Genomic DNA, 18,996 nt, shown 5'->3' with positions numbered 1-18,996 from the left:
CCGTCCCTGGGATTCTCCAGGCAAGAACACTGGAGTGGGTTGCCATTTCCTTCTCCAATGCATGAAAGTGAAAAGTGAAAGTGAAGTCGCTCAGTCGTGTCCGACTCTTAGCGACCCCATGGACTGCAGCCTACCAGGCTCCTCTGTCCATGGGATTTTCCAGGCAAGAGTACTGGAGTGGGGTGCCATTCTAACCTCTTACATATCCTAAATTGATAGTGACTTAAGGCAAGGAGACTCTCACTATTCTTAGTATCTTTTTATATCAATTGAACATAATCATAATCAAGACTGTATAACAGAGCTTCATATTGACAACCAAAGTAAAATTTGAATTGTTGAAAATTCAGTATCCTGTTCTTTCTCAAAAGAATCACACTTGTTGTTATGTTTTGATTTTTTTTGAAGTTGCTAGTGTATGATGTTTCCCTAATTAATAGCTAATTATGAAAAAGCATTTTGACATTACCTGTTATGGAAAAATTATAAGAATTTGATGAATAAAATTTACCATGTTAAAAATTTAAAATTTCGACATAAATTCATTACCATTAAGAGATACATTAATACCCCATTTGCATTCAGATCTTTTATGTTTTACATATCAAAATTGACTTACCATTTTGTTCAAACAATTTCAATATAAAAGTTAAGCTTAGTGATTCTTTCAGGAAACTAGAAAAATGTGATTATTTCTGCTAGACTTAGATTTACCTCCAGTAAATAGTGTCAATCCAAGAATAAAACACTCCGATTTTTCCAAAATGGAATGTCTACTACCATACATTATATGCAGCTTAGCTGTAACTTGATTTCAGGATTTAATATGCAATTACAATACAAATAAGGCACATTTTCACATTTCCTTCACTGGGGCTATAATTCAAAAATGTTAAAATCAAGTTGAGTTTTGAGGTTTGGTGAAAATATTTGGATGCAGTTTGGAATGTCTGGGTAATTCGCCAATCCTGAAGATCTGGACCATCCAGTGTCAGGTAAGTGAATACTTTCTAGGGGCTTTCTTTTCTGGGTACTCAGGATACAGGAGGGCTTCCCAGATGGCTCAGTGGTAAAGAATCTGGCTGCAATGCAGGAGATGCAGGAGACATGGGTTTGATCCCTGGAGTCAGGAAAATCTCCTGGAGAAGGACATGGCAACCCACTCCAGTATTCCTGCCTGGGAAATCCCATGGACAGAAGAGCCTGCCAGTCCATGGAGTTGCAAAGAGTTGAATGCAGCTGAGCGATTGAGCACAGGATACAGGAAAGAGCATAACATTTCACCAGCTAATATAAAGGTATTTTGCTCTGTTTGAAGGTAAAATTTACAGATTTTTGTCTTAGATTTGATGTCAGATGTACGAGGTGGAGAAAGATGGAGCCTAAACTACCGGAAGGATAGGGTTGCCATCAACTGAGATGGAAAAGGTCCCCAAAAGAGCAGTTTAAAGAGGAAGAACAGGAGTTCAGCGTGGATCATGTAAAGCATGAAGTACCTGTTAAAATCCAAGCAAGAGGAAAGGTTAAGGGGGCAGGTGAATGTGAGTCCACATTTAGGCAGGGGAGTCTGAGCTGGAAAAACAAATTGGTGATACATAAAGCCATGAGGTTGGATAAATTCACCAAATGAATACACAAAGGCATAAAAATACAGGCATTCAAGGGATTAGCCTTGTGCTAACCAAAGTCTCAGGATAGAACAGAATGCAAGCTAGGGGAAGAAAAATATTTGCAGCAGGAGAGAGCAATTAACTGTATCAAATTCTGTTGCCAGGCCAAGTAAGATGAGGACTAAGAACTGATCATGGGACTCAGCAAACTGTCGGTTTGTCTTCTATTCCAGAATCATCTCCCTAACTGACTGCATTTCAGAGGTTTTCCATCTTTTCCCCCCTCTGTCCTTCTTCTCAGTATAAAGAATAAAGACACAAGATTCTTATGTCTAGGGGCTTTTACGACCCACATACAATTTCCTTAAATTTAGGGACATTACTTTCTTTACTTAGGCTGTTTCTCTCTGAGAAAAATCTCTCAGCTCATTTTGTTTGTCTCACTTTGTGAAAAAGGGCCATTGATCTATTAAAATCAGTTCTTTTAAAGTTTATATCAGCAGCTACTTGAGGATTAAAAGGATGTCAAAAAGCAGAAACTGAAGTAGAATTGAAAACTGTTGTATTATACTTTGGTAGAAAAATCATCAAACACAGGAGAAGCAAGTGGTCGAGGTGAACATCAGGACTGTGCCATGGTGACTGCCATGCGAGAGGATTTCCTAGGCTTCTTAGAATTTTGCTGTGCTTCACGGCCCTTACTTCCAGCTTGTCCTGAGAACTCACTTTCCATATCGCTTCCTGTGCTATCAGATTATCAGAAAGGAAAGTTCTGAGATTCTTTGAAATGGGTCAGTCTCTTACTTCTTGGGATCCTCTTTTTCTCAGCTGAAATATTGAAATTAGGCCTGGAACTACACGAGCTTGAATTTCTCTTTTAAGAATCTGCAATGCTATCATTTCATCTTCTATAGCCTGAATATTTTACTTTTAAAGTTTCAGATTCTGCTAAAGTATTTTTGTTTGTGATGTGTGCCATCTCTTTGTCTTCTATCTAAATCAGATTTTAAAAGGCTAATTAATTTTTAAATAAGATTTACATTGATTTCTTTCACAGTCCTAAGTTATTATTTCTGAGTAACCTAGATGACATGTATCCTCTTTGAACAGCGCTACACTCATTTATTCACTAGGCATGGGTTTATTTGCTATTATGTGCCTGGTACACTGATAATATTAAACAAGGCCATTTTTAGTATCAGTTAATGGAGTAGATAAAGAGATGACCAAAAGAAGGTGATAATTAGCTTCCAGGAGAGGACAAGAGTGTGTCACAGAGAAGATAAAGGCTCAAGACTTGAAGGATGAGGATTTTTTTTTTTAATAATCTAAAGAAGGGACAAGTATTCAAGGCAGAAAAAAAAAATGCACATTGATCTAAAGGAAAATGCATACATGGGGGTAATTGTGAATCACCTCGATGGACAGGGAGGTCTGGCGTGCTGCAATTCATGGGATCGAAAAGAATTGGACACGACTGAGTTACTGAACTGAACTGATGGGTAATTGCTGGTCACAGAATGCAGTGGGAAGGAAGCCTGCAGTAGACGAGCAGGAGACTTAGGCAGGAGTCATAATATGTAGGATGTTATATACTGAACTAGGGGAATTCAGCATTTTATTTCTTCTTCTAGGGCAGTGGAGATGAGAAAGGGCTTTCTCTCTGGGGTGAACTAGTGTATGTGGTATTATTCACTAGAATCTCAAAGGCTGTGTGTAGGGTCTGAACATTTTGAACATACACTCCCTTTGAATAGTCTAATATAGCCTAGTCTCTCATCCTTCCTTCCACAAAGATGTAAGCTTCAAATGCTGGGGAATGAGTCTATCCTGCAAGCATCTGGGTCTGAGAACTGCCCCGGCAAGAGGAAGCTACAGGAGCATTCCAGGCAGGACAATGCCCTGATCTGATTTCACAATTTATCCTCCCTTTTCTCATTTTGCAGATATTTCACCACTAAAATGGAGATGTAGATTTTGTTCCAAATGAATAGGAGGTGCTCTGTTTGCAAATGGACCTGGAGCACCAGCAGCACAACATACACCTCAGCATTGCCCAGACTGACTGGCAGGAGCAGTCAAAAGGCTCTTTACAGTTTGTTAATCCATTTGCTTTACTTAAAAATGTCATTCATCTTAAATGGTCTGCAGTAATCTTTTGAAAAATACCCACAAAGTCTCGTATTTTTCCCTTCAAATCTGTCAGACATGGGATTGAGAAAAAGACAGGAACTATGAAACTGCAGCCATGAAATTAAAAGACACTTACTCCTTGGAAGGAAAGTTATGACCAACCTAGATAGCATATGCAAAAGCAGAGACATTACTTTGCCAACAAAGGTTTGTCTAGTCAAGGCTATGGTTTTTCCTGTGGTCATGTATGAATGTGAGAGTTGGACTGTGAAGAAGGCTGAGCGCCGAAGAATTGATGCTTTTGAACTGTGGTGTTGGAGAAGACTCTTGAGAGTCCCTTGGACTGCAAGGAGATCCAACCAGTCCATTCTGAAGGAGATCAGCCCTGGGATTTCTTTGGAAGGAATGATGCTAAAGCTGAAACTCCAGTACTTTGGCCACCTCATGCGAAGAGTTGACTCATGGGAAAAGACTCTGATGCTGGGAGGGATTCGGGGCAAGAGGAGAAGGGGACGACAGAGGATGAGATGGCTGGATGGCATCACTGACTCGATGGACATGAGTCTCAGTGAACTCTGGGAGTTGGTGATAGACAGGGAGGCCTGGCGTGCTGCGATTCATGGGGTCGCAAAGAGTCAGACACGACTGAGCGACTGATCTGATCTGATCTGATGAAACATATATGTTGTATTCACAACTAGATTTAAACAGCAATAAAAGAAAATTTTCAGTTTATAAAGTAATTTATTAAATAATTTAAGTAGCAAGTTATATTCATAATTTGATGTATACAACTTTACCGAAAGAGTTCCCCAAAACTTATTTTATGTGTAGTGAAGCTCACAAGTTCTTTAGAACCAAAAACATTTAAAAATTATAAAGATATTAATAACAAAAACACAGTTTTAGGACTTAAGTTGAGCAGAATCTTCTTCTGGTGTTGAGACTAGGTGTTGGAGATTGACTTTTTTATAACCACACAGTTGAATTATCATGTCCTGCCTCCACACTCACACTCTAGCAATGCCATAGGTCGTCAAATAGTAAAGTGGTGATGTTACTTGTTAACGAAATTGTTCACAACATTCTGGTTTTGAATCCAAAGAGTTAGGAAATTAACGGAGCCTTTTTTCTCAACAACTGATAGCCTTCCTTCAGCTTTCCACTATCTAGTGAGACTCTTTCCTTGAAGCGCTGTTTATGTATACACTTTGAGACATAACACCTCCAAGGAGTTGAAGGAAGCCTGTGGCTCACAGATACCAAGTCGCTATTGATTGAATAAAGGCCATTTTCTAAACGGAGGTCAGTTTCAACAAAGCAAGCGGAAGTGGAAACTGCGCGGAAAACAGCGCCACCTAGTGGGAGGAGAGTCACACAAGAAGGCTACTCAGGAATTTGCTTTCAAATTCTGTATTCTGGCTCAGATGGTAAAGAATCTGCCTGCAATGCAGGAGATGTGGGTTCGAGTGCTGGGTTGTGAAGATCCCCTGGAGAAGGAAATGGCAACCCACTCCAGTATTCTTGCCTGGGAAATCCCATGGACAGAGGAGCCTGACGGGCTACAGTCTATGGGGTCATAAAAAGCCGGTCACATCTTAGTGACTAAATAACAACAAATCCTTACAACATTCCTGCAATGTAGGAGGAAGGAAGACTTTTAAGGAGGAAGCAAGACTTAGGGGGCTAAGTAAATTGCCCAGGTTTGCATGGCTACTAGGGGCAGAGCTACAGTTTTAACACAGTCAGGCTGGCCCACGTGCTGGAGGGCTCCCAGGACTGTGACTGAGGGTGTGTGTGTGTGTGCACCCAAGCTCTTATGTGGAATCACTGCCCTCTCCATTCCCATACTGGAGCAAGAGATGTCATTCAGTGACTGCACTAGAGTAGCCCCTGCTCAAGTGGCCCAAAGCAGAGGCAAGCTCAGAGCTATCCCTGTACCCAGCAAGTTCGATCCCAGCAAGTTCGATTGTACTGTAATTGCTTTGTTCAGTAATTCAAGCAACTCAACCAAATAGCCAAACCAAATTCTTACCAAGCACTGCAGTGGAGACCCGAGGGTTGCCATGCCCCTCAAGTCTTCCCCGGCTCCCCTAGCTCAACTTGCTTGCTCTCTGATCAGGCTCTGTACATTCTTCCCTCTGGGTCGTACTCACTCTGTGACCTGTCTCAAAGGCCCTCAGTGCCACTCCCGATTTCTGCCTGCAGAGCAGAGGTTCTGCTCTTTTAAGACCCAGCCTAAATCTTCGCTCTTCATTTCTATGAAGTTCTAACCCTGTCAGAGCCCATCTGTTTTTCTCTTTTATTTTCTGATGATGTATTTTTTGTTTGCCTTGAATTATAATCATTTATGTACATTTCTTACATCAGCTGTTATTTGGAAACTCTGAGGACAGAGAATATAACACATGGGATTTGAACAAAACGGGTGTTCAATAAATCTGAATTGAATTGAAGGCCTGGGGACCTAAACAGCAGCCAGGGAAACCTGCAGCTTCACCATATGCTTAAGGTTCTCACTTAAACTAAATGTCTAACTACGAAATTTGTCGGGAAAGACAGCTGGGAGTCTCAAGGCAAATCCACAATGCATTGCTAAACATAATAGATTTGTTTTTAATAAAGACCTTGTAAATAATTTAATTAGTGTGATTTGCCATAATTAACTCAGCTTCCAAGAGCTGAATGAGTTATAGATTTGCAAAGCCCTTGGTATCAGGGAAGTTACAAACCAGTTCTGAATTGATTTTAAACTTCTATTTTGACTACGATTACCTTTTTGGCCCTCAGGCTAAAGCCAGGTAGGGTTAAATAGAAGAAAACAAATAGAAAAGCCATTCAGAGTATTTTTGAACATATTTATGGAGGATTTATTTTGCATAAAAATGAATTGGTAATAAAAAAGAATTCAGAGAACATAACTATTATAACCTCTTCAGTGAGTACATAGCAATGTAGAAATTTAACAGTAGATATTCATTTAAAAAATAAACTTAAGATCCTTATTCTTCAATCCTAGCTAAGAAGATATTTTTCATCTAAGATTTTTCCTAATTAAGCTTTGAAATTATCAAAGAAAACATGCTGTTACTATGGAATCAATGTACTCAAATATAATTGGTAAAATAAACATGACCTACATTTTTATATATTGTATAACATCTATTATTAACACTGTTACTTGATTCTTAATTTTTATATATAAAATACATCATATATAAATTGTGTTACCATAGATTTACACTAAGGAAAACAAAAATTGTATTTTTCAGAAAGGAAATAAGAGGAATTAGAATTTATAAAGTTTCCAGATGACAGTGATTCAGTTGTCCACAAGAAGGAGGGAAGATTATAGGATAGAAAATTCTAACCAGGCAAACAAATTTGACTGAGAAAGGAAAGGGTGAGGCACTGCAAGAAATTCCTGGGCTTCACAGTGATCTCTTTAACGAGCTCATATATTAAAAGGGCCTGTATAAAAGATGACAAAGGCCCCTATAATATGGATAAATATAAAGACTGGTGCTAATAATGTTAAAAGCTAAAGCCTCAAATTAACTGAGATGGCATGAATGAAGGAATGATTGAACACGTACTAAAACTACAGAATTTTTTTTAACAGTTTAACAGTTTATTAAAGAGAAAGAAGTAGAAGCAGGAAAGAATAGTATGTTCACAGTTTTGTTGTTGTTTAGTTGCTAAGTGGTGTCCGACTCTTTGCAACCCCATGGACTGTAGCCTGGCAGGCTCCTCTGTCCATGGGATTTCCCAGGCAATACTGGAGTGGGTTGCCATTTCCTTCTCCAGGGGATCTTCACAACCCAGCACTCGAACCCACATCTCCTGCATTGACAAGCGGATTCTTTACCACTGAACCTATGTTCACAAATTAGGTAAATGGCGAATATTAAAATGACAGGTATCCAGGCTGAGGCAAGTTATTTCCTGTAGACTGAAGAACAGTTAGTTCTGATCAAAGAACTACTTTTAGTAAAGTCTGAACAAGACAAGAGAATTAAAAAAGGCATTAGGAAGCTTTGGAAGGGAAAGTGCCATGATTTTTTTAAACTGATGCAAAAATATAAGCAGATAGTTTGTGAGCAGTTAGGTCTAGATTATCCAGGATGGATTGTGAATAACTTTTATCATTTGAACTTTATTTTACTATTCATATATCCATTTCTTCATTCAATATTTTAATAGCAGTTTCTATGTCCAAATTATATGTGCTTGGCATATGTATAACTGAATCACTGCTGAACATCAGAAATTCCTGACACATATAATGAACCAGCATAAATTCAGATGAGATTTGATAATAACCTATAGGGGAAAAAAAGAAGTGGCTAAAGGATTAAATCTGCCAAACAATAAATGACAGGGGTAAACATTACATACGGATTAGCAGCAATGGAGGTCAGGGCAGGATGCCCCCAAATATGCCACTTGGACATGCTGATTATTTTGAATTAAAGTCACTCAAGAAACAGCTGGTGTGAGGAGGACCTTCTGACTCTCTTTTGCTCCCTTGAAAGTAGGAAATAAATCTCCCCTGTGAAAGGAAACTTCTCTGAACCAGAAGGCAAAGAGACATCCTGATCTCCAGAGATACAAAGGAAGTTCAGGGCCAAGAAGGCTGTATACACAAAATGTGTTACTTCTTTACCAATTTACTACCTCAAATCCAAACTTCTTCCTCTTTTCAATTCTTCACAAATTTATTGTTTCTTTGTCCAAAAGGTATAAAAGCTGCCTGCTTTGGTCACTTATTTGAGTCTATATTTGTATGAACTTCTGTACATACAAAATTATTTCTTTCCCCTGTTAATCTGCCTCCTGTCCATTTAATTATTAGACCAGCCAAAATAACCAAGAGGAGTAAGGAAAAATTTCCCATCCTTGATGGCAGAGAATATTGACAAAATATATTTACTGTAGAAAAAGAAATTTAGGAATTAGGATGACAGAATGGAGTGTTGATATTATATGCTCTGACAACACAGATATGAGACAATTATTTGGGACATAAATTTGGGACAGAAAGGAAGAGAAGGTAAGTAGCAGAAATTGCTTCCTCTGGTGTAGCTGGGAGTAAAATAATAAAAAGTAAATCTGACATACCAAATGTCAAAGTATAAAAATATTTAACATGTGAAGGTGAACACTGAGAAAAGTAATTTTTTTTCCCCTAAAATTGAATAGGAGAGGAAATGCAGAGCAGAGGAGACAAAAAGGAAACCTCATAATTTTATCAATTTTTCCTAGTAGAAAACTGACAGTAAAATTGTCTAGGAAATTGTCTAGGAAAATTGGAAACCAAGAGAGATACATAATAATATTATAAATATAACCATGAAACAAAAACTAAAGTCTTCCTAAATATCTGAAGAACAACATAAAAAATAGAAACAGATTCATAGGAAAAGATAATTTTAAAAACGACAAAAACCAGAACAAACATATCTGTTATTCATTAAATGAAAATGAACTTACCATTGATTAAGGAAAAGAATCAGTTTGACATATTTATGGTGGGTTCTTACCTTTCTCTCCATATTTTTTTTAACGTGTCTTAAATAGAGTGCAAGGGAGCAGGAAGCAAATAGAGTCGGATCTAAATCCAACCAAGTCTTCAAGACTGAAACAGAAAAATAAAGTAAAAGTAAACGAAAATAGGGGCTTCCCTGGTGGCTCAAACGATTAAGAATCTGCCTACAATGCAGGAAATCCAGGTTCAATTCCTGGGTCAGAAGGATCCCCAGGAGAAGGAAACGGCCACCCACTCCAGTATTCTTGCCTGGAGAATTCCATGGTCAGGGGAGCCAGGGTAGGCTACAGTCTATGCGGTTGCAAAGAGTCAGACACGACTGAGTGACTAATACTTTCAAAGTAAACTAAAAGAGTCCTATGGAGGAAAAGGAGACTGTAAGAATTTAAACATGTTATATTTAGCCTGTTCCTGGATAAGAAATGAATTCACTCTTCAAGAAAAAATATTGAAGAGGTACAAGGTACAAGGTCTTCTGATCAAAACACATTAGGTGAAGGAATCAGCTGTCTAGCTGTTTGAATGAACTGCTTGAGTAAATAGAGATTACTAAAAAATAAATAAAAATTAAATAGTGCAGCCTCAGGCCAAAGATGTGTTTGTGAAGAATAGAGAACAGCTTATGCCCAAGCTCCGGAACACTTCTTCAGAGCCTGGATGCATATTTTCCTTCAGCGATCTTTAAGTCTGAAATACTAAAAGTAAAAACAAAATATGGATGGTAAAACAATGGTTCTCAAATCCAAGTTTCTTCCATCACTTATAATTGCTGAGGACTCCCTCAAAGCTTCAGCAATCTATTCATTGATTTAGGTATATTTGCTAGGCACACCTACTCTCTGACTAGCTCTCTAGAAAAATGTAATGGGAAAGTGCAGGTAGTAAAAATCATGCTTTCTGCTCTCAAAATTAGGAAAGAGAAAACAGAAATCAAGCTATTTTTAAGCTGCGTGGTACTAACGTAAGAGTATAAGGAAATCAAGGAAGTGAGAAATTAGCAAGTTAAATAAAGTTAGTGGTGTGCTGGTAATTTTTGTTTGTTTTATTGATGTATAATTGACAAAACTGTATATATTTAAAATGTACAGTGTGATGATTTGATGAACGTATATACTGTAAAATGACTGCCATAAGCTAGTTAACATACCCATTACTGATCACTCATACAACTACCTTTTTATTTTTTGCTTGAGAAGAGCCTATAGAAATGATAAAATGCATGAAAAGATGTTCAACATCAATAAACCATTAGGGAAATGCAAATTATAGCCACAATGAGATATAATTACACATCTATCAGAATGACAAAAAAAAACTACAAAACCAAAAAACAGTAACAACACCAAATACTGGCAAAAATGTAGAAAACTGGATCATTCATGCATGGTTGGGAGAAATGTAGAATAATATAGCCACTCTGGAAAATAGTTTGATAGCTTCTTAAAAACTTAAATATAGAGCTATCATTCAACCCAGCATATGCACTTCTGAACATTTATACAGAACCATGAAAACTTATGCTGACTCAAATATCTGAATACAAATGTTCATAGCAGCTTTGTTTGTAATGGCCCAAAACTGGAAACAAGCTGGATATCCTTTGATAGGCAAATGGTTAAACAAACACTGTATATCCATAGTGTGGAATACTGCTGCTGCTGCTGCTAAGTCGCTTCAGTCGTGTCCGACTCGGTGCGACCCCATAGACGGCAGCCCACCAGGCTCCCCCATCCCTGGGATTCTCCAGGCAAGAACCCTGGAGTAGGTTGCCATTTCCTTCTCCAACGATGAAAGTGAAAAGTGAAAGTGAAGTTGCTCAGTCATGTCTGACTCTTAGCGACCCCATGGACTGCAGCCCACCAGACTCCTCTGTCCATGGGATTTTCCAGGCAAGAGTACTGGAGTGGGGTGCATACTACTCAGCAATAAAAAGGAAAGGGTTGTTGATACAGTAACACTCTGGATGAATCTTTAGAGGAATATTCTGAGTGAAAAAAGTGAATTCCAAATGGTTACATATTGTATGATTTCATTTACAGAACTTTCTCCAAATGAAGGAAGGATTAATGGTTGCCAGGAGCTAAAGGGCGAGGCGGAGGCGGGGTGGAGCGTGGGGAGATGGGTGTTGGTGAATGAGAGAGAATTAGGAGTAGTTACTAAAAAGACAACCTGAGAGATCCTTACAATAATGGAAGCTCCATATCTTAACTGTATAGATGTCAACAGCTTGTATAAATGTTAACATCCCTTCCACAATTAAAAAAAAACAATACTGAATAACATTGAAAATTATTCAGTTTCTCTGTATAGGAGCAATGAACTGATCCGTAACAATCTGACTTTCACAAACCACAGCACATAGTCACCTGCTGTGCTATTGGAGGAGCTCAAATATTTCCATTTTAATGAGAAATTTAAAAGAGTTTTTATTACTTGAAAATATAAATTGAAACAAATATCATCATAACATATATTGACTGGAATGCCCTGGAACACAGTCTGGAACAGCTAGGGATTCTACAACTACTTCCTAGGAAATGAAGCCCGAGACCAACCATCATGAGCTTTATAGATGGAGATACTTGTCTGGATCCAGAGAAGTGAAAGGACCTCCCTAAATCATAGAGCTGGGCTTCCCTGGTGGCCTGGTGGTAAATAATCTGCCTGCAACGTGGGAGACTTGGGTTTGATCTCTGGGTCAGGAAGATCCCCTGGAGAAGGGCATGGGAACCCACTCCGGTATTCTTGCCTGGAGAATCCCATGGACGGAGGAGTCTGGTGGGCTGCAGTCCATGGGGTCTCAGAGTCAGACACAACTGAAGTGACTGAGCATGCAACGCACACAAGTCATAGAGCTGGTAAACAGTGCAGCCAATATTCCTGCTTAGAGTTCCTTTCAGTTCACAATTATTTTGAGTAAATGGGTAGGGTATATGATTCAGAAGGAATATATAAATTTCAGTGGGAATGGGGAATAGACAGGGCTGAAGAAGTAAGATATATAGCTTTCTTGATTCTTCCAAATTAAGATAGGGAGAGAGAAATTGCTTGGTAACTCTATTGTATTATGTCCCTTGCAGAATTAATAGCTGGTTAACTGAAGGACTCTCGGGTCAATCTGCTCAGACCATAATTTGTCAAGGTGTATTAGTTCAAGCCTACAGGTAAAGATGAGCAGGCATGCCTACTGCAGTAAATGAGTACATGGAAACCCAGTTTCTTAATATATTCAGCTTTCCTTTCCCATGCCTAGAATATCCTCCAAATAAAGGTCAGTCAAGAAGGCATCACGTGACTGCAGACATGTGTTTTGTGCCAGCAGCAGTCCTGACAGGTCTCTGTGGAAGGGGAACAGTCTGGAGGTTGAGGATGGAGATCATGCAAATAATTATTTTCATTCCCTTTTGAAAATAACCACACTTGGTAATTCTATTTATGAATCTATTTATGTGTTTACCATATGTCTAGCCACTAGAACGAATCTCCTTGATGACTGAGACCTGACCATCTGGTACACTGACAGACCCTAGGACCCATGGTAGCTTCTGATACAAAGTAAGCAATCAATATACATTTGTTTGTTCCAAATAGGAAAAGGAGTACGTCAAGGCTGTATATTGTCACCCTGCTTATTTAACTTATATGCAGAGTACATCATGAGAAACATTGGTCTGGAAGAAGCACAAGCTGGAATCAAGATTTCTGGGAGAAATATCAATAACCTCAGCTATGCAGATGACACCACTCTTATGGAAGAAAGTGAAGAGGAACTAAAAAGCCTCTTGATGAAACTGAAAACAGAGAGTGAAAAAGTTGGCTTAAAGCTCAACATTCAGAAAACGAAGATCATGGCATCTGGCCCCATCACTTCATGGGAAATAGATGGGGAAACAGTGGAAACAGTGTCAGACTTTATTTTTTGGGGCTCCAAAATCACTGCAGATGGTGACTGCAGCCATGAAATTAAAAGACATTTACTCCTTGGAAGAAAAGTTATGACCAACCTAGACAGCATATTGAAAAGAAGAGACATTACTTTTGCCCACAAAGGTCCGTCTAGTCAAGGCTATGGTTTTTCCTGTGGTCATATATGGATGTGAGAGTTGGACTGTGAAGAAAGCTAAGCGTCAAAGAATTGATGCTTTTGAACTGTGGTGTTGGGGAAGACTCTTGAGAGTCCCTTGGACTGCAAGGAGATCCAACCAGTCCATTCTGAAGGAGATCAGCCCTGGGATTTCTTTGGAAGGAATGATGCTAAAGCTTAAACTCCAGTACTTTGGCCACCTCATGTGAAGAGCTGACTCATTGGAAAAGACTCTGATGCTGGGAGGGATTGGGGGCAGGAGGAGAAGGGGACGACAGAGGATGAGATGGCTGGATGGCATCACTGACTCGATGGACGTGAGTCTCAGTGAACTCCAGGAGTTGGTGATGGACAGGGAGGCCTGGCGTGCTGTGATTCTTGGGGTCGAAAAGAGTCGGACATGACTGAGGGACTGAACTGAACTGAATGAATGATTATTTTATTTTTCTGTTGCTTGTCCATTTTTTAAAAGCAGTCATATGCTTCCTCTCACATTTCTGAAGTTCTTTCTCTGCTTTAGCTAGTGCCTCCCTCCCCCCATTTTATCTTGGTTATTTTATTTCACTTGATTTGTCCTTTTACTTTGGAAGAACTAGTTAAAAAATACAGTGTTGATTATCTTTTCACCATTTTCAACTTTTTTCTTATACCTCATTTTATCTTCCTATTTCTAAATTCTGTTAAGAAATTTATTTTTAAAATAGTTTTATTACCATTTTTAGTATATTATTATCTTTTATATTAATAAATGCTTATTTTAGTCTCATAAAATATTTTTTATCTCCTTAAAAAAATTCCTGTTTTTCATCACTTCTTTACTTTCTTTCCTGGTTTTAAATAAGAAGTGACAGACTTAAGTACACAGATATGCCCCCTCAGACATCTTTATTATTCCTTCCTCCTGTAGGATGGAGATGACTGTGTTTAACCTCTGTTGTTAAGCTTAATTCAAATCTGGGTGGGAGTGCTGTGTTAGTCATTCAGTCATGTCTGATTCTTTGCAACCCCATGGACTGTAGCCTGCCAGGCCCCTCTGTCCTAGGAATTCTCTAGGCAAGAATACTGGAGTGGGTAGCTATTCCCTTCTCCAGGGGATCTTCCCAATGCAGGCACTGAACTTGAGTCTCCTGCACTGCAGGCAGATTCTTCACTGCCTGAGCCACCAGGGAAGCCCAGGTGGGAGTGTTGGATAGTCCCATTCTGACATGTTAGATAACCCAAACATCTGGAAGCCAATAGCCAGTCAGATAAAACTGGGTAATGGCTTTTATTTGACTTACAGTCCAATTTAGAATGAGGTTCTAAAACCCATCATACCAGAAACACCTAATTATCTGGTTACAAACACTTTTTAGAAGTATCCATAGCACAGATAGAGAAGAAGACAAGAAGAAATCCAACTTGTTATGGATGGAAGCATTAGAGGTGGATAGTATCCAAACTATTAGAATTTTAATATGTCAGTCTGTTCTAAGAACTAACTTGAGAAAAATGAACTTTTTTTTTGGTTACAAAGTTAGAAGAGGAAAGAACACTCCCTAAATGGCAATTATTTTCACCCCTGCTCCTGACATGAAAACTAAGGTGTGACCAAGATAGGATTCATCATCTCTAGATTTTGTAGAATGAACTCTTCCTGCTCTGAAAATTGAGGTGTTTTCTTCTTTTTCAGTCATTTGGTCTCATGTCTCTCTCAGGTAAGAGGTCCCTGAGCCATACCTTCTAAGGAAATACTCTAATTGTCCAACTCTGGTAAGATCCAGCCCTTCACACAAGAGTTCTGAGTCATTAAGAAGCAGTGTGCATGCATGCGTGCTAAGTTGCTTCAGTCGTGTCTGACTCTTTGTGACCCCATGGGCTGTAACCCGTCAGGTTCCTCTGTCCATGGGATTCTCCAGGCAAGAATACTGGAGTGGGTTGCCATGCCCTCCTCCAGGGGATCCTCCCTACCCAGGGATCGAACTGTATCTCTTATATCTCCTACATTAGCAGGCAGGTTCTTTACCACTACCGCCACCTGGGAAGTCCAAGAAGCAGTGTAGGAGTTTCTAACTCTCCCAGTTAATTAATTTTAGAGAAATAAGACCTTCGGACATGATCGAGCAACTTCACTTTCACTTTATTGGCTAGGCTACAGGTCCTGCAGAGCAAATTGTGTTACAGATTTTAGCTTTAAGTCACCTGGCCTGCTAACTTTATTTGCCAAATAACTCCCCAACATCTATCTCCAATATTTACCCCTCTGGGAACTCTTACCTGAGAATATAGTGCATTTGATGCTCTTGCTACTCACAATAAGATACTCCCAAATCCCCTTCTGATATCATAGATGCCAAGGTTGATTTCCCTCTGTAGCTAAATCTACTGCCACCAGCCATGGGACACCACTATCAAACCCCTCCAGACATAGCCTGGCACCTCTGCAAAGGGGTTAGTTCTGAAAACCTACACATTTTCCCACCACATAGAACTGATTAGCTGTGCAGTACCTTAGCCAGGATCAGCTAGGTCTGTTTAGCTGTGGTGTCTTTAGCAAAGGTGATACAGCAGAAGCCCAAAGTCAAAGTTACAACCAATGAAAACACATGCATCTTTTATAATCACATGATTCTACATTCTAGAACACACCCTACAATGGTGAAAATTCTTAGAATCTGGAGGGACAGGGAACAAAGACTGTGACCTCATAAACTTCTATTCATCTAAGTTCCAGTCACTCTTTCAGCATTATCTGGTTTGAAAAAGGACTTTTCCTCTTAGTCCTAATGCTGTTTCCTGAATCTAATCTAGTATGTCCAGATATGTATGTCACCTTTTTAGGAGCAAATGTGTACATCAGGTTTGTTCCAAATCAACAGTTTCTTTATATTTACGTATGTGTGTATATCCATACTCACATGTCTGTGTATCTTTAAAATGCCATTATTCATGCATATTTGTTACTACATATTTCCTCTGTCCTGAACGGTAACTATGAATGATTTAAATACTCAAAGATATGCAGAACCTATGATTGAGAGCTATCAGTGAATCTGAATTGTGTCCCCTCAAAATTCTGTTGGAAGTCCTAACCCCCACAACATCATAATGGGACCTTATATGGAAATAGGATCACTGAAGATGTAATTAGTTAAGCTGAGGTCATGGGAGTGGGCCTCCCCAAAGTTGGAAATTATGATGGAAGTTATGATAAAGCCTAATTCTTGGGTGCTTCCCTGGTGGCTCAGTGGTAAAGAAACCACCCACAACGCAGGAGATGCGAGTTTGATCCCTGGGTCTGGAAGATCCCCTGGAGAAGGAAATGGCAACCCACTCCAGTATTCTTGCCTGGGAAATCTCATGGACAGAGGAGCCTGGTGAGCTACAGTCCATGGGGATGCAAAACAGTTGGATACAATTTAGCAATTAAACAACAAAATAACAAATTATTGGGTAATCTGAACTAGAAAGATTATATCCCCATAGCTCCTATGTCTAGGAGCAGCTATCCTTTAAGAGAAGAGAGGAACATATGATTAAACTAATCTATTACTCAGTTTGTAGGGTTGCTGTAACAAAATACCACAAACTGAATGGCTTAAACAGAATAAAAATTATTTGCTCAGCCATCTGGAGGCTCCTTGGAAGGAAAGTTATGACCAACCTAGACAACATATTAAAAAGCAGAGGCATTACTTTGCCAACAAAGGTCCATCTAGTCAAAGCTATTGTTTTTCCAGTAGTCATGTATGGATGTGAGAGTTGGACTATAAAGAAAGCTGAGCATTGAAGAATTGATGCTTTTGAACTATGGTGTTGGAGAAGATTCTTGAGAGTCCCTTGCACTGCAAGGAGATCCAACCAGTCTATCCTAAAGGAAATTGGTCCTGAGTGTTCATTGGAAGGACTGATGTTGAAGCTGAAACTCCAATACTTTGGCCACCTGATGTGAAGAAATGACTCACTGGAAAAGACCCTGTGCTGGGAAAGATTGAAGGTGGGAGGAGAAGGGGAGACAGAGGATTAGATGGTTGGATGGCATCACTGACTCAATGGACGTAAGTTTGAGTAAACTGCGGGAGTTGGTAATGGACAGGGAGGCCTGGTGTGCTGCAGTCCGTGAGGTCACAGAGTCGGACATGACTGAGTGACTGAACTCAACTGAACTGGAGGATGAAGTCCAAGATCAAGGAGTCAGCAGGGTTAGTTTCCTCCAAGGGCTAAGAGAGAGAATTCATTCCTGGCCTCTCCCCTGACTTCTAGTGGTTTTCTGGAAATCTTTGGTGTTCCTTGGCTTGTAGAAACATCGTCTCAGTCTTTGCTTTCATCTTTGCATGATGTTCTCCCTGTGTGTATCACTTGTGTCCAAATTTCCCCTTTTAATAAAGACATCAGTCATATGGGACCAGGGCCCACTCCCACGACCTCAGCTTAACTAATTTACATCTTCATTGACCCTATTTCCACCTAAGGTCACATTCTGATGTTGTGGGGGTTAGGACTTCCAACAGAATTTTGAGGGGACACAATTCAGATTCACCAATAGCTCTCAATCATAGGTTTTGCATATCTTCAACTAAGTCCTGCAAAATTATTCCCCAAAGTGATTATACTAATTCACTCCCATCGGCAGTGTATGAGTATTCCTGTTGCTCCACATCCTAGTTAACAATTGGTATTGTCAATCCTTAACTTTTGCCCATAAGACAGCAGTAAAATTATTACTTTGCATTTCTTTTCTTAATAGGGAGGTTGATTCCTTTTCATGTTTATTGACTGTTCCTGTTTCCATTTCTGCCAATGGCTTATTTATTTCTCTTGCCTGTATTTCTATTGTATTCACTAAACCTGTATTAACTGGGTGTCCACTAGGTACTATTTCAGGCCCTTGAGATATGGTAGGAAAAAAAATTTCCACCCATACATGGCTTATATTTTAGAAAATGATGATACATAAACACAATATAAGATAACTAGACAGCATATTAGAGGGTGACAAGGGCTACGAAGAAGACTGCAACAGAGAAGAGGGTAAAGAGTGTCTTTGTGATGATTTGCAATTTTAAATCTCAAAGCCACGGCAGGACACATTGGGAAGGTAACTGTGCAAATATTTGAAAGAGGTGAGAGAATGAACCAGGCACCCATCTAGTGGAAGAGTTTCCCAAGAAAAGGGTTAGAAGAGCAGCTATCTGGGAAGCGAGAGGGGAATAGGAGGTTAGGTCTGAGGGGAGAGAGGCAGAGGAGGCAACAGTACCGGACAATGCAGGCAGATGTAAGGACTTTGGTTTCTACACTTTGAGTGAAAAATCACAGAAGAGCAAAAGGATTAGTCTAGCTACTGGGTTGAGAATAATAACAGCAAAACAAAAAATAACACAGCCACCTGTGTATTGCTATGTTCCATGCATTGAGCCAGGCCCTTTACATATTTACAAACTCATTTGATATATCTCAGAAAGAGAGGCAAGAACTGAAGCAGGAAGACTTGTTCTGGTTATTTAGTTCTTTTCTTACTGATTGAAGAAAATTCCTTATATATTCTAGGCACCACTTATCTTTTGGTGATTATGCTGCTGCTGCTGCTAAGTCGCTCCAGTCGTGTCCAACTCTGTGCGACCCCATAGACGGCAGCCCACCAG

General features: G+C 39.5%; 1 protein-coding gene across 2 annotated transcripts in view; it reads right to left on the bottom strand.

Annotated features, from left to right (window-relative positions):
* Positions 1-15,988, bottom strand: part of ASB15 (ankyrin repeat and SOCS box containing 15) — a 54,086-nt gene extending 38,098 nt beyond the window's left edge. The window contains exons 1-2 of one of the 2 annotated variants that reach the window (XM_070788077.1): positions 15,865-15,988; positions 9,287-9,381 (exon numbers count right to left, since the gene is read on the bottom strand). The gene's annotated coding sequence lies outside the window, so the exon portion shown is untranslated. Of the gene's footprint in view, positions 1-9,286; positions 9,382-15,631 lie in introns of both variants that reach the window. The other variant, XM_070788078.1, reaches the window with a different exon arrangement.
* Between the last annotated feature and the right edge of the window lie 3,008 nt (positions 15,989-18,996).

Source organism: Bos indicus, chromosome 4 (assembly GCF_029378745.1).
Source record: "Bos indicus isolate NIAB-ARS_2022 breed Sahiwal x Tharparkar chromosome 4, NIAB-ARS_B.indTharparkar_mat_pri_1.0, whole genome shotgun sequence".
NCBI lineage: Eukaryota > Metazoa > Chordata > Mammalia > Artiodactyla > Bovidae > Bos > Bos indicus.
The sequence above is the reverse complement of the archived record's forward strand: the minus strand, read 5'-3'. Positions and strand labels throughout refer to the sequence as shown.